We start from the raw sequence: 14,034 nt of genomic DNA, 5'->3' as shown, positions 1-14,034 counted from the left end.
GCTTTACAACGCGACGACAGTATGTTTGGGCCTCGGCGGCCGCAAAAAACATATGCATACTACAGCCGAACCGATCCTGCAGGCTCAGCCGTCGATAAAGGGGGAGCGACAGCACCCTCGGCATCAACTCCACCATCGGCGAAGCCCGACCGAGCCTCGGCCGACAACACGGTCGGAGGATCTCTGCTCCGAAGGACGACGTCAACACCACGCCCGGGTCATCGCCGCTAGGGTCTCCTCCAGGAACCCGGCCCGAGCAGACGGCTCGGCCGGCCGCCCCGAAGCCTCAGCCAGCTGTCCTCCGAGGACACCAGCCCGGCTCGTGGCCTCGGCAACTCGACTCCAGCGTTGGTCCTGCCAGGGGACGACTCGACCAAGCCCCGGCCGACGAAGCTTCCTTTTTCGAGCCGACTCTGCCTCTGTCCGTGTTGGCACCGCTGCCTCCGGCTCCGGCTCATCGCAGAGCGGCCCAGGGTTCCTCTAACTAAGCAAGAGAAGCCTCGGGCGGCAAGGCCGACTGAGCAGAGGGACTCCTACGCCTCCGGGATACGGATACCTCACTCGTCACCTTCCGCACGAGGCAACTCACACTTGGTTAAGCGGTTCAGTTAGCCGACAGGCGAGTCCTAGTGCTCGAAATGAGGAAGAAACATGGCTTCACGCCAAAATACATAAATGTTCAGGCCCCGACAGCCATAATGAACATACGCCAGCACTCAAGGCGCCATTACAAACGGAACTTCGGTTCCGTTCCCGCAGGTATGAACAACCTCCATACCAGGAGGCCCGCGGGACGACAAACTCCAAGCGGCTCACCGCGGCCCGCTCCGACAGCAGCGACAACGACCTCCGTCTCGGGCGGCAAGACAGCTGCAGCAACGGCTTCCAGGCGGACGCTGCGGCAGAAAGGCTCTCGCCCACGAAGGACGAGAACCAGCCATTCAAGCCGGGGGATGGAGGTCCATGGGTGCAGGCGGAGTTAGCAATCTCGTCGGCAGAGAAACTTTCTCCGGCTGCCACCACCTCAACACCGCACCAGCGGGCGCCGGGTGCCCCAAAGCGCACCAGCAGGTCCTCGCTTCTGCCCTCGCTGGAGCCACCCCAGAACATGAGCACCGCCCTCGCGGCGCACGACGTGCTGGGTGACCCTCTAGCGCGGCTGTCGGCGCGAGGAAGACCTGGACGTGGCCGGCCCGTACGCGGCGCGACCATCGCCCGGACGGAGGACGGAATGTTGCACCTGCATGGCTGAAGGAAGCCTCCGCGGGCCTGGAGGATGCCTTTCTCCCCCAAACGCCGGGGGAAGAAAAGGGTTACCGACCCACGCGGAGGCAACCCCCCACTCGGTGCGCTCCTCCGCCTCAGCCCGGATGACGAAAATCCTTGAAGCTGAGGGCGGAGTGGAGGCCGCAGCCCGACTTGCTTCTCCCCACCATCGAACTGGTGGTCACCGTCTTGGGTGACCATCGGCGAGGGGATGCAGCCGGGCTGCCTGATGAAAATCCTTGAAGCCGAACGATGGCCGAAAGGTACCAACTTCCACAAAGTTGCGTTCCTCCTCTGATGACGAGACGAAAGCAACACGAGCGCTCCCCATCCGGCGGCTCGAAAGGTGGAAGGGTGCGATGCATGAGGAGAATGCGAAGGCATGGTTGCCATCCAAGAGGGTCACCCTCCTTTTAAAGGCAACTCTCCCCACTTGTGTCCACAGCCGGCGCGGACTGAGTCTTCTCCAACACGCTCCAAGGCTCTCCCCCTATGACACGGAGGCTGGGTCCCACGCGTCATGCAAGCTGGCCCAGGACAGAAGAAGCCAAACCGCCGCGCGTGGAGCGTATAACCGCCCGGCGGTTACAAGCATTCCTCCGTCTTTGCCCAAACCAGCGGGTGAAAGGGCGGACCGCCATGCAAGTGGCATGCGACTGCACCAAGGGGGCGCACCCATTCGACTTCGACGCGTCTAGCATGGAGGCCCAGGCCCACACATCATGTAACCGGCGCGCCGGTTACTATGTGCGAGAAACTGCACCACCACTCGCGCCAGTGTCGTGCCTTCTCGGCTACGGAACCGGTGCCGCGACTCGAGGTGACCCTGCGCATGGCCCAATAGTGTCAACCGAGCACATCGGTCACGGGTCAGTCAGCCGCGGGAGAAGGCGCGGTGATCGATATGGCCAAAAGTGGACCAGCAGTAATGGTGGCGGCAGGCGGGCGGAAGCAGCAGTCAAGTCATCTGCAAGCTCACGTCCCCTCCTGGGACAGCGAGAGAGCCCTCTCCCATGGCGTGAAGACGATGCACCCGTGTTCCGTTCCTCGAACGGCCCGCGCACGCACAATGGCTGCCCCGCGAACCACTCGTCCCGTCGCATTAACTCTGCGGCAGGGCAGGCGGCACCTTTGGCAGGCGAAGCAGGCGACGCTTCACCTCGCCATAATGACCGCGTCAAAAAAGGTGCGCCACGTCGTTCAATTTCATACCCTTTTCCTTTTCCCCTTTCTCTCTCTTGCTACAGGGACCGGGAAAGGGGATATTCCGAAGGGGGTCCTTCTTCGCAAAGGAAGCGGGCCCCGAGCCCCCCTACTGATTAGAGGTTCGAAGGCTAGCCCCTCAAAAGGGTTCAACAGTCGCCTCAGAGCACTCGGGCTCCGCACCCACTACTGGTCAGAGGTTCGAAGGCTGGCCCCTCGGAAGGGTTCAATGGCCGCCTCAGGCCACTCGGGCTTCGCGCCCACTACTGATCAGGGGTTCATAGGCTGGCCCCGAAGGGTTCGACAGCCGCCTCAGAGCACGCAGAGCGAGGGATGACCCTGGGTACGTTCGATACATAACCAAGGCTCGGTCTATGCTCCCGAGGTACCCTAGGACATTTCCGAGACCAGCGGGAGCGATTTTGTAACAAAATCCCATCGGAGGGAGGTATAGAGCCCTCGGACCCCATCAAAAGGGGACCGGGTCCGGCGAATCACCCGCATGTACTTTTGGAGCGCGCCTCCGGGCCACTAGCCGACCCCTAACGAATGGGGCACGGGCGTCCACTCGGATTACCCATTAGCAACTCACTGGAGACACCATGTTCGGCGCCCTCCGAGGGCAACATGGCGCTTTCCCCCCCTCCTCCTTACGGAAAGGCGACGCAGGGGCGTATGAAAAAAGTCGAGTCTGTCCTTGACCGTCCTCTCGCTCTGTGCGGAGGCTCGGGGGCTGCTCTCGCAAACCCGGCTCCGGCCAAACCGTTGACAGCGTCAACATACCAGCCCGAGAACTTGGGACCTGACTAAGCACCCAGGCAACGACCAGATCGCATGAGGGAACAACCAAACCGGCCGAGCCATCACGAAAGGCACTAAGACCTCGAAGGAGTCAAAACACTCCTCCGAGGCCTCGGGGGCTACACCCGACGGGTGCGCTCGCGCGCACCCACCCACCGGAACAAAACGCAACCGAGAAAGGCCGGTCCCCTTGCAAAAAAGTGCGACAAAAGCCTCCAAGCGAGTGCCAACACTCCCTTTGAGGCTCGGGGGCTACTGTCGGGGACCATAATTAGGGGTACCCCCAAGACTCCTAATCTCAGCTGGTAACCCCCATCAACACAAAGCTGCAAAGGCCCGATGGGCGCGATTAAAGTCAAGGCTCAGTCCACTCAAGGGACACGATCTCGCCTCGCCCGAGCCCAGCCTCGGGCAAAGGCAGCCGACCCCGGAGGATTCACGTCTCGCCCGAGGGCCCCTCAAGCAACGGGCACACCTTCGACTCGCCCGAGGCCCAGTCTTCGCAGAGAAGCAACCTTGGCCAGATCGCCACGCCAACCGACCGTATCACAGGAGCATTTAATGCAAGGATCGCCTGACACCTTATCCTGACGCGCGCTCTTCAGTCGACAGAGCCAAAGTGACCGCAGTCACTTCGCCGCTCCACTGATCGACCTGACAAGAAAACAGCGCCGCCTGCCCCGCTCCGACTGCCGTGCCACTCGCCAGAGTGAGGTTGACAGCGGCTAAGTCCAGCCTCGGGCGACATAGGAAGCTCCGCCTCGCCCGACCCAAGGTTCGACCCCCGTCTCGGCCTCGGAAGAAGGACTTCGCCTCGCCCGACCCCAGGGCTCGAACTCAACCACGACTTAGAAGATGACGAACTCCGCCTCGCCCGACCCCAGGGCTCAGACTCAGCCTCGGCTCCGGAAGACGACGAACTCCGCCTCACCCGACCCCAGGGCTCGGACTCAGCCTCGGCTCCGGAAGACGACGAACTCCGCCTCGCCCGACCCCAGGGCTCGGACTCGGCCTCGGCTCCCAAAGACGATGGACTCCACCTCGCCCGACCCCAGGGCTCGGACTCAGCCTCGGTTCCCGAAGACGATGGACTCCGCCTCGCCTGACCCCAGGGCTCAGACTCAACCTCGACCTCGGAGGAATCGCCACCTCGCTCAAACTCGGGTCCGGACCAACCACGTCGCCAGGTGGGTCATCATTACCCTGCCCCTAGCTAGCTCAGGCTACGGGGACAAGACCGGTGTCCCATCTGGCTCGCCCCAGCAAACAAGTAATGATGACACTCCACACGCTCTGTGACGACGGCAGCTCCCAGCCCCTTACGTCAGCCAGGAGACGTCAGCAAGGATCCGACAACCCCGACAGTTGTACTTCCGCAGGGCTCCAGCGCTCCTCCGACGGCCACGACATCACATGAACAGGGTGCCAAAACCTCTCCGACTGCCACGATGGCATATACTTAGGGCTCTAGCTCCTCTCTGCTAGACACGTTAGCACACTGCTACACCCCCCATTGTACACCTGGACCCTCTCCTTACGCCTATAAAAGGAAGGTCCAGGGCTCTTGTACAAAAGGAGGTTGGCCGCGCGGGAGAACGGGCCGACGCAAAAGGCTCTCTCTCTCTCTCTCTCCCACGCGAACGCTTGTACCCCTCTACTGCAAGCGCATCCATCCACCCTGGGCGCAGGACAACACAAAGGCCGCGGTTTCCCCTCACTGTTCTCCCCCCTTTGTGTCCCGTCTCGCGCCGACCCATCTGGGCTGGGACACGCAGCGACAATTTACTCGTCGGTCCAGGGACCCCCCGGGTCGAAACGCTGACACGGAGCATTCAGCTCGTGGCCACTGACCGTCCGTGCTTCCATAGAGAGCAATGCCGCCGGTTCTCATCGCAGTGATTAGCGCTCAAATCGGCGCCGGTTCTCGTCAGGCAAGAATATTCTGATTGCTTTGCATGGAATTACACTGAGATGCCAGAATTAAGCCAAGAGATAGTAGAACGTCGGTTGCCTATTAAATCCGGTTTCAAGCCTTTCAAGCAGAAACTAAGATCATTTCATTCAGACATAAACGGATAAAGGACGAAATCCACTGGCTTTTAGAAGCTAATTTTATTAACCTTACAGACACGCAGAGTGGGTCTCCAATATTGTGTCGATAGAGAAGAAAGAATCATGTAAGCTTAGAGTGTGCATTGATTTACGTAACTTAAATAGAGCAACTCCTAAGGACGAATATCATATTCCCATAGCCGACATGTTAATTAATATGAATCGAGAAATAGAATTATTAGCTTTCTTGATGGTAATTTTGGATATAATCAGATATTTATGGCCAAAGAAGATACGTCTAAAATGACATTTATATGTCTAGGCTTCATTGGTTTATTTGAATGAGTTATCATGACATTTGGTCTAAAAATGCTGGTGCTACTTATCAAAGGGCTATAAATTTGATCTTTCACGGGTTGTTGGAAAATACTGTGGAAGTTTACATCGACGATATTGTAGTCAAATCAGCTGAGTTTGGTTCTCATATAGCTGACTTACGCAAGATATTTGATAAAATGCATTGGTACAGTTTAAAAATGAACCTGCATAAATGCGCTTTTGGAGTATCTGCTGGTAAGTTCTTAGGATTTATCATTCATGAACTTGGTATAGAGATAGATCTCGACCGAAATAAGTCCATTCCAAATGCGGGAGCTCCAACCTGTAAGCTGGAGATGTAGAAGTTTCTCGGCAAGGTAAATTATTTTCGAAGGTTTATTTCTAACTTAGCCGGGAAGATTGATGCCTTCACTCCTATCCTTTAGCTTAAAACTGATATTGAATTCACTTGGGAGCAGAACAGCAGGAAGCATTTGATCTTATTAGAAAATATTTGTCTTTGACTCCCGTATTAAAAGCACCACAAGCAGGAGTGCCATTCAGGTTATACATTGCAGCTGAAGATAATGTTATTTGAGCTGTTCTGACACAAGAGACCGAAGGAAAGAAGCACGTGGCAACCTACCTAATTCGAAGGCCAGTGGACGCTGAAACAAGGTACACCTTCATTGAGAAGTTATGCTTATGCCTATTTTATGCATACATCAAGTTCAGATGTTATTTATTGTCTAGTTATTGTAGCCCACCTTCACGCACATAGTGTTTTGTAGAAATATTTTTCTAAAAAATATATTTTTTCAAAAGCGCATTCTGAGAGCACCTAGAGGGGGGTGAATAGGTGATCCTGTAAAAATCAAACACTAATAGCCACAAAACTTAGTTATAAGTGTTAGAATGGCTAACTAGCTTAAAGCGAGTTCTTGTGAACACAAACAATCACAGAGAGAGCAACACAAGGCACACGATTTTTATCTCGTGGTTCGGCCAAGTAACACTTGCCTACTTCCATGTTGTGGCGTCCCAATGGATGAGGGTTGCACTCAACCCCTTTCAAGTGATCCGATGATCAACTTGAATACCACAGTTTTTTCCTTTAGATGATTGTTCGCGTTTGCGAGGAATCTCCATAAATTGGAGTCTCTCGCCCTTACAACAAAGATCACAATGAAGGCACAGAGTAAGGTTGGGAGAAGCAACACACACAAGACTCGAATACGCAGCACACCCACGCACACAAGTGAAGACTCGAGCTCAAATGACAACGCAGGGAGTCCTTGACTCAAATAGAGCTCAAATCTCTAACACAACAAAGTGAATGCGCGGTAGCGGAGTCTGGATGCCTTAGAATACTTAGTGAATGCTTGGGCGACTCCTCCATGCGCCTAGGGGTCCCTTTTATAGCCCCAAGGCAGCTAGGAGCCGTTGAAGACAAACTTGGAAGGCCATCCTTGCCTTCTGTCGAGTGGCGCACCGGACAGTCCGGTGCGCCACCGGACAGGTCCTGTAGACGGTCCGGCGCGCGATCTCCTTCCAAAATTGGCATTTCCGACCGTTGCTCCTCTGGGCTGATTGGCTCACCGGACATTGTCCGGTGCACCAGCCGACCGTTGGAGCAGTCCACGTGGCCGGTGCACCAGCCGACCGTTGGAGCAGTCCACGTGTCGCGCAAAGATTGCGCGGCCGACCATTGGCGCTGGCGACCGTTGGCTCACCGGATAGTCCGGTGCACCACCGGACAGTCCGGTGAATTATAGCCACGTCCCCCCTATGCTTTTCCCGAGAGCGACGAGTACACCGCGGATGACTCACCGGACAGTCCGGTGAACCACCAGATAGTCCAGTGAATTATAGTCGTACACCGTCGTCAACTCCCGAGAGCGGCCTTTTCACCGGAGACCAGCCTAGCGCACCGGACAGTCCGGTGTGCCAAGCCAAGCTGAAGTTGGCTGCACACAGCCACCTCTTTTTCCAATTCTTTTCTCACTGATTCTAACACTTTAGACAACACACATTAGTACTCAAAACAATGTACTAAGTCTAGAAACGTACCTTTCTCTTTGATTTGCACTTTTCTCTTTACTTGGCACATGAGAACTTAATTAAATGTGTTGAGCACTTAATCACCAAAACTTTATTGAAATTGCCCAAAGGCATATTTCCCTTTCAATCTCCCCCTTTTTGGTGATTTATGCCAACACAACAAAAAACAACAAGAGAAGTGCAAAATCAATGCAATTGAAGACCAAATTGTTTTTGACTATAATTTGGCTTATTTGGATCGCTCTTTGCCACCACTTGGTTTGTTTTTACAAATCAAATTCATTTTCCTATCTCTAAGTCAAACACACTTGTTTAGGCACAAAGAGAGATATTTCAATGAAAAAATTGATCAAGTACCAAAAACTCCCCCTTTTCCCATAATAAAAATTTCTCCCAACAAGAGACTAAATTTTGCAATAAGAGTAAAGTTCTAACTCTATTGTTTTCAAAATTCACAAGATTCACAAGTGGTAGTTGATCCATTTGCTTTTGGCCTTAATTTCTTCCCCTTTGGCATTAAGCACCAAAACGGGATCATTCTTGGCCCTTTAACCCCATTGCCTCACCAAAAATGTCAATTAAGAGCAAAAGGGCAAATAGAGCATAAGAATGAACTTGGAATTAAATACACCAATACCGGAGTGCAGTGGAAGTCTTTGCGTCGTCCAAGTTCACCTTTCCCTTTCAATGCACCTTTTGAGACTACATCAAGTATACTCAAGCACAAAGGTTAAACTCAAAGGGTCAAGTTGTAGCATATCTCCCCCTAAATATGTGCATCACTTGCAAATGGACTGGTGAGGTCTGGGGATCATGTGTACAACTTGGGCACCGTAATAATGGATTTAAATGCATAAAGTAACATGATTAAAGGCATAAAACACATGTATGCTATAGATCAATCCAAGTTACGCGAATCTAAGACATTTAGCTCACTACGCAACCTGCAAAACCTTTTCTCATCTAAAGGCTTGGTGAAGATATCGGCTAGCTGGTTCTCGGTGTTAATATGATACATCTCGATATCTCCCTTTTGCTGGTGGTCTCTCAGGAAGTGATGCCGGACGTCTATGTTCTTAGTGCGGCTGTGTTCAACAGGATTATCCGCGATGCAGATTGCACTCTCATTGTCACATAGGAGTGGGACTTTGCTCAGATTGTAGCCAAAGTCCCGGAGGGTTTGCCTCATCCAAAGTAGTTGCGCGCAACACTGTCCTGCGGCAACATACTCGGCCTTAGTGGTGGATAGGGCAACGGATGTTTGTTTCTTAGAACTCCAGGACACTAGGGACCTTCCTAGGAATTGGCACGTCCCTGATGTACTCTTCCTATCTACCTTGCACCCGGCATAATTGGAGTCTGCGTATCCAATTAAGTCAAAGGTAGACCCCTTTGGATACCAGATCCCGAAGTAAGGCGTAGCAACTAAATATCTAAGAATTCGCTTAACGGCCACAAGTGACATTCCCTGGGGTCGGATTGATATCTAGCACACATGCATACACTTAGCATAATGTCCGGTCTACTAGCACATAACTAAGGTAATGACCCTATCATAGACCGGTATGCCTTTTGATCAACGGACTTACCTCCTTTGTTGAGGTCGACATGCCTGTCGGTTCCCATCGGTGTCTTTGCGGGCTTGGCGTCCTTCATCCCAAACCGCATGAGAAGATCTTGTGTGTACTTCGTTTGGGAGAGTAAAGTGTCATCCTTGAGTTGCTTCACTTGGAACCCAAGGAAGTAGGTCAACTCGCCCACCATTGACATCTCGAACTTTTGAGTCATCTAAACTCCTCGCAAAACTTTTGATTAGTAGAACCAAATATTATGTCATCGACATAAATTTGGCACACAAAAAGATCACCATCACAAGTCTTAGTAAAAAGAGTGGGATCGGCTTTCCTAACCTTGAAAGCATTAGCAATTAAGAAATCTCTAAGACATTCATACCATGCTCTTGGGGCTTGCTTAAGTCCATAGAGCACCTTAGAGAGCTTAAAAACGTGGTCGGGATACCTGTCATCCTCAGGGGGTTGTTCCACGTATACTTCCTCCTTGATTGGCCCGGTGAGGAAAGCGCTCTTCACATCCATTTGAAACAACCTGAAAGAGTGGTGAGCGGCATAGGCTAATAGAATTCGAATAGACTCTAGCCTAGCCACAGGAGCAAAAGACTCCTCGAAATCCAAACCTGCGACTTGGGCATAACCTTTTGCCACAAGTCAGGCCTTATTTCTTGTCACCACCCCGTGCTCGTCTTGCTTGTTGCGAAACACCCACTTGGTTCCCACAACGTTTTGCTTGGGACGAGGCACCAGGCTCCAAACTTCATTCCTTTTGAAGTTGTTGAGCTCTTCCTGCATGGCCAATACCCAATCCGGATCCTGCAAGGCCTCTTCTACCTTGAAAGGCTCAATAGAAGAGACAAACGAGTAATGCTCACAAAAGTTAGCTAATCTTGAGCGAGTAGTTACTCCCCTGCTTATGTCACCTAGAATCTGGTCAACGAGGTGATGCCGTTGGATCGTTACTCGGATTTGGGTTGGAGGTGCCCGTGGTGCTTCTTCCTCTATCACTTGTTCTTCCTGTGCTCCCCCTTGATCTTGTGCCTCTTCTTGAGGTGCCTGTTCACCGTCTTGAGTTGGAGGATGCACCATTGTGGAGAAAGATGGCTGATCTTGCTCTTGTTGTTCCTATGGTCGCACATCACCTATTGCCATCGTGCGCATTGTGGCCGTCGGAACATCATCTTCATCTATGTCATCAAGATCAAGTTGCTCTCTTGGAGAGCCATTAGTCTCATCAAATACAACGTCGCTAGAGACTTCAACCACACCCGATGATTTGTTGAAGACTCTATACGCCTTTGTATTTGAGTCATACCCTAGTAAAAACCCTTCTACTGCCTTGGGAGCAAATTTAGAATGTCTACCTTTCTTCACTAGAATGTAACATTTGCTCCCAAATACACGAAAGTAAGAAACGTTGGGTTTGTTACCGGTAAGGAGTTCGTAGGAGGTCTTCTTGAGAAGGTGATGCAGATAGAGCCGGTTTATGGCATGGCAAGCTATGTTCACAGCTTCCGACCAAAACTGCTCGGGCGTCTTGAACTCTCCAAGCATCGTTCTCGCCATGTCGATAAGCGTCCTGTTCTTCCTCTCTACTACACCGTTTTGTTGTGGTGTGTAGGGAGCGGAGAACTCGTGCTTGACACCTTCCTCCTCAAGATACTCCTCCACTTGCAGATTCTTGAACTCGGACCCATTGTCGCTTCTTATCTTTTTCACCTTGAGCTCAAATTCATTTTGAGCCCTTCTTAGAAAGCGCTTAAGGGTCCCTTGGGTTTCTGATTTGTCCTGCATAAAGAACACCCAAGTGAAGCGGGAAAAATCATCAACAATTACAAGACCATACTTACTTCCCTCGATGCTAAGGTAGGCAACGGGTCCGAAGAGGTCCATGTGAAGTAGCTCCAGTGGTCTTGATGTTGTCATCACATTTTTGCTGTGATGAGTGCTTCCCACCTGTTTTCCTGCCTGACACGCTGCACAAGGTCTATCTTTCTCGAAACAAACATTGGTTAGTCCTAACACATGTTCTCCCTTTAGACGTTTATGAAGGTTCTTCATCCCAACATGTGCTAGATGACGATGCCACAGCTAGCCCATACTAGTCTTAGCTATTAAGCATGCATCTAGATCGGCCTCCTCTTTCGAAAAATCAACTAAGTAGAGTTTGCCGTCTAATACACCCTTAAAAGCTAATGAACCATCACTCCTTCTAAAGACAGATACATCAACATTTGTAAAGAGACAAGTGTAACCCATGTGACACAATTGACTTACAGACAGAAGGTTGTAACCAAGCGACTCTACTAGAAATACATTTGAAATGGAGTGCTCGTTGGTGATGGCTATCTTTCCCAAACCATTGACCTTGTCTTGATTCCCATCTCCAAAGATAATCATATCTTGGGAATACTTGTTCTTGACGTAGGAGGTGAACATCTTCATCTCCCCCGTCATGTGGTTTGTGCATCCGCTGTCGATAATCCGGCTTGAGCCCCTAGATGCATAAACCTGCAAGGAATTTAAGCTTGGGTTTTAGGTACCCAACTCTTGTTGGGTCCTACAAGGTTAGTCACAATAGCTTTTGGAACCCATATGCAAGTTTTGTCTCCCTTGCATTTGGATCCCAATTTCCTAGCAACTACTTTTGCATTCTTACATAAAAGAACAAATGAAGTATTGAAAGCATGGTAAATGGTAGAAGGTTCATTGCATACTTTCCTAGGCATATGTGGCACAATACGATTTCTCCTAGGCCTACTTCTACCATGCACAAAAGTAGAGCTAGAGGCAAACATAGCATGTGAATTATGAGCACCATGATTATAACTCCTACTGTAATGACTAGCAACCTTGCTATCATAAATAAATGCATGGTTCCTTTGAGGACTACTAGTCATAGGGGCCTTCCCTTTCTTCTTGTTGAGAATGGGAGCCTTTTGACTTGTTAAGTTCTTGGTTTCCCTTCGAAAACCAAGCCCATCCTTAATTGAGGGGTGTCTACCAACGGTGTAGGCATCCCTAGCAAATTTTAATTTATCAAAATTAATTTTGCAAGTCTTAAGTTGAGCATTAAGACTTGCCACCTCATCATTTAATTTGGTAATAGAAATAAGGTGTTCATCACAAGCATCAACATCAAAATTCTTACATCTATTACAAATCACAACATGCTCTACACATGAACTAGTTTTGTTGACTTCCTCTAGCTTAGCATTTAGTTCATCATTTAAACTCTTTAAACTAGAGATCGATTCATGGCAAATAGACAATTCAGAAGATAACATTTCATTTCTCTTAGTTTCTAAGGCAAGGGATTTTTGTACACTAACAAATTTGTCATGTTCCTCATATAAAATATCTTCTTGCCTCTCTAGCAATCTATCTTTTTCATTTAGAGCATCAATTAATTCATTAATTTTCTCTACTTTAGCTCTATCTAAACCTTTAAATAAACTAGAGTAATCTACTTCATCATCAGAAGAATCATCATCGCTAGAAGTAGTGTACTTAGGAGTATCTCGAACATGTACCTTCTTTTCCTTGGTCATAAGACATGTATGGCGTTCGTTGGGGAAGAGAGAAGACTTGTTGAAGGCTGAGGCAGCGAGTCCTTCGTCGTCGGAGTCGGAAGAGGAGCAGTCCGAGTCCCATTCCATTCCCAGGTGTGCCTCGCCCTTAGCCTTCCTATAGTTCTTCTTTTTCTCCTTCCCGCTCTTTTCTTGTCTCTGGTCACTATCATTATCGGGACAATTTGCAATAAAGTGACCAGTCTTACCACATTTGAAGCAGGAGCACTTTCCCCTTGTTTTGTTCTTGTTGGGGTACTCCTTGCGTCCTTTAAGTACGGTCTTGAAGCGCTTGATGATAAGCGCCATTTCATTCTCGTTGAGTCTGGCAGCCTCCACTTGTGCTTCCTTGCTTGGTAGCGCCTCCTTGCTGCTTGTTGCCTTGAGCGCAACAGGCCGCGGCTCGTAGACGGGCAGCGGGCCGTTTAAGGCGTCATCTATATACCTTGCCTCCTTAACCATCATGCGCCCGCTTACAAACTTTCCGAGTATCTCTTCGGGCGTCATCTTTGTGTACCTGGGGTTTTCACGGATAAGATTCACAAGATGGGGGTCAATAACTGTAAAGGAACTGAGCATGAGTCGGACGACGTCGTGGTTCATCCATCTTGTGCTTCCATAACTTCTAATCTTCTTGACCAGGGTCTTGAGCCTGTTGTAGGTTTGTGTTGGCTCTTCTCCCCTGATCATGGCGAATCTCCCTAGCTCGCCTTCCACCAGTTCCATTTTGGTGATCATTGTAGCATCATTTCCCTCATGTGAGATCTTGAGGGTGTCCGAGATTTGCTTGGCATTGTCCAAGCCACTTACTTTATTGTATTTGTCCCTGCAAAGCGAAGCTAACAAGACAGTAGTAGCTTGGGCATTCTTATGAATTTGTTCATTAATGAATACAGGATTATCCGTACTATCAAAATGCATCCCATTTTCCATAATTTCCCAGATACTAGGATGGAGAGAAAACAGATGACTACGCATTTTATGACTCCAAAATGAGTAATCCTCTCCATCAAAGTGTGGGGGTTTTCCAAGAGGAATAGAAAGCAAATGAGCATTTGAGTTGTAGGGAATGCGAGAGTAATCAAAAGAATAATTTTGATTAACCGTTTTCTTTTTCGGCGACGAGTCGTTGTCGTCGTCATCTCTCGGTGAAGAAGAGGAGGCATCACTGTTGTAGTAGATGATCTTCTTGA

The sequence above is a fragment of the Zea mays genome, chromosome 9 (assembly GCF_902167145.1).
Source record: "Zea mays cultivar B73 chromosome 9, Zm-B73-REFERENCE-NAM-5.0, whole genome shotgun sequence".
Lineage (NCBI taxonomy): Eukaryota > Viridiplantae > Streptophyta > Magnoliopsida > Poales > Poaceae > Zea > Zea mays.
The sequence above is the reverse complement of the archived record's forward strand: the minus strand, read 5'-3'. Positions refer to the sequence as shown.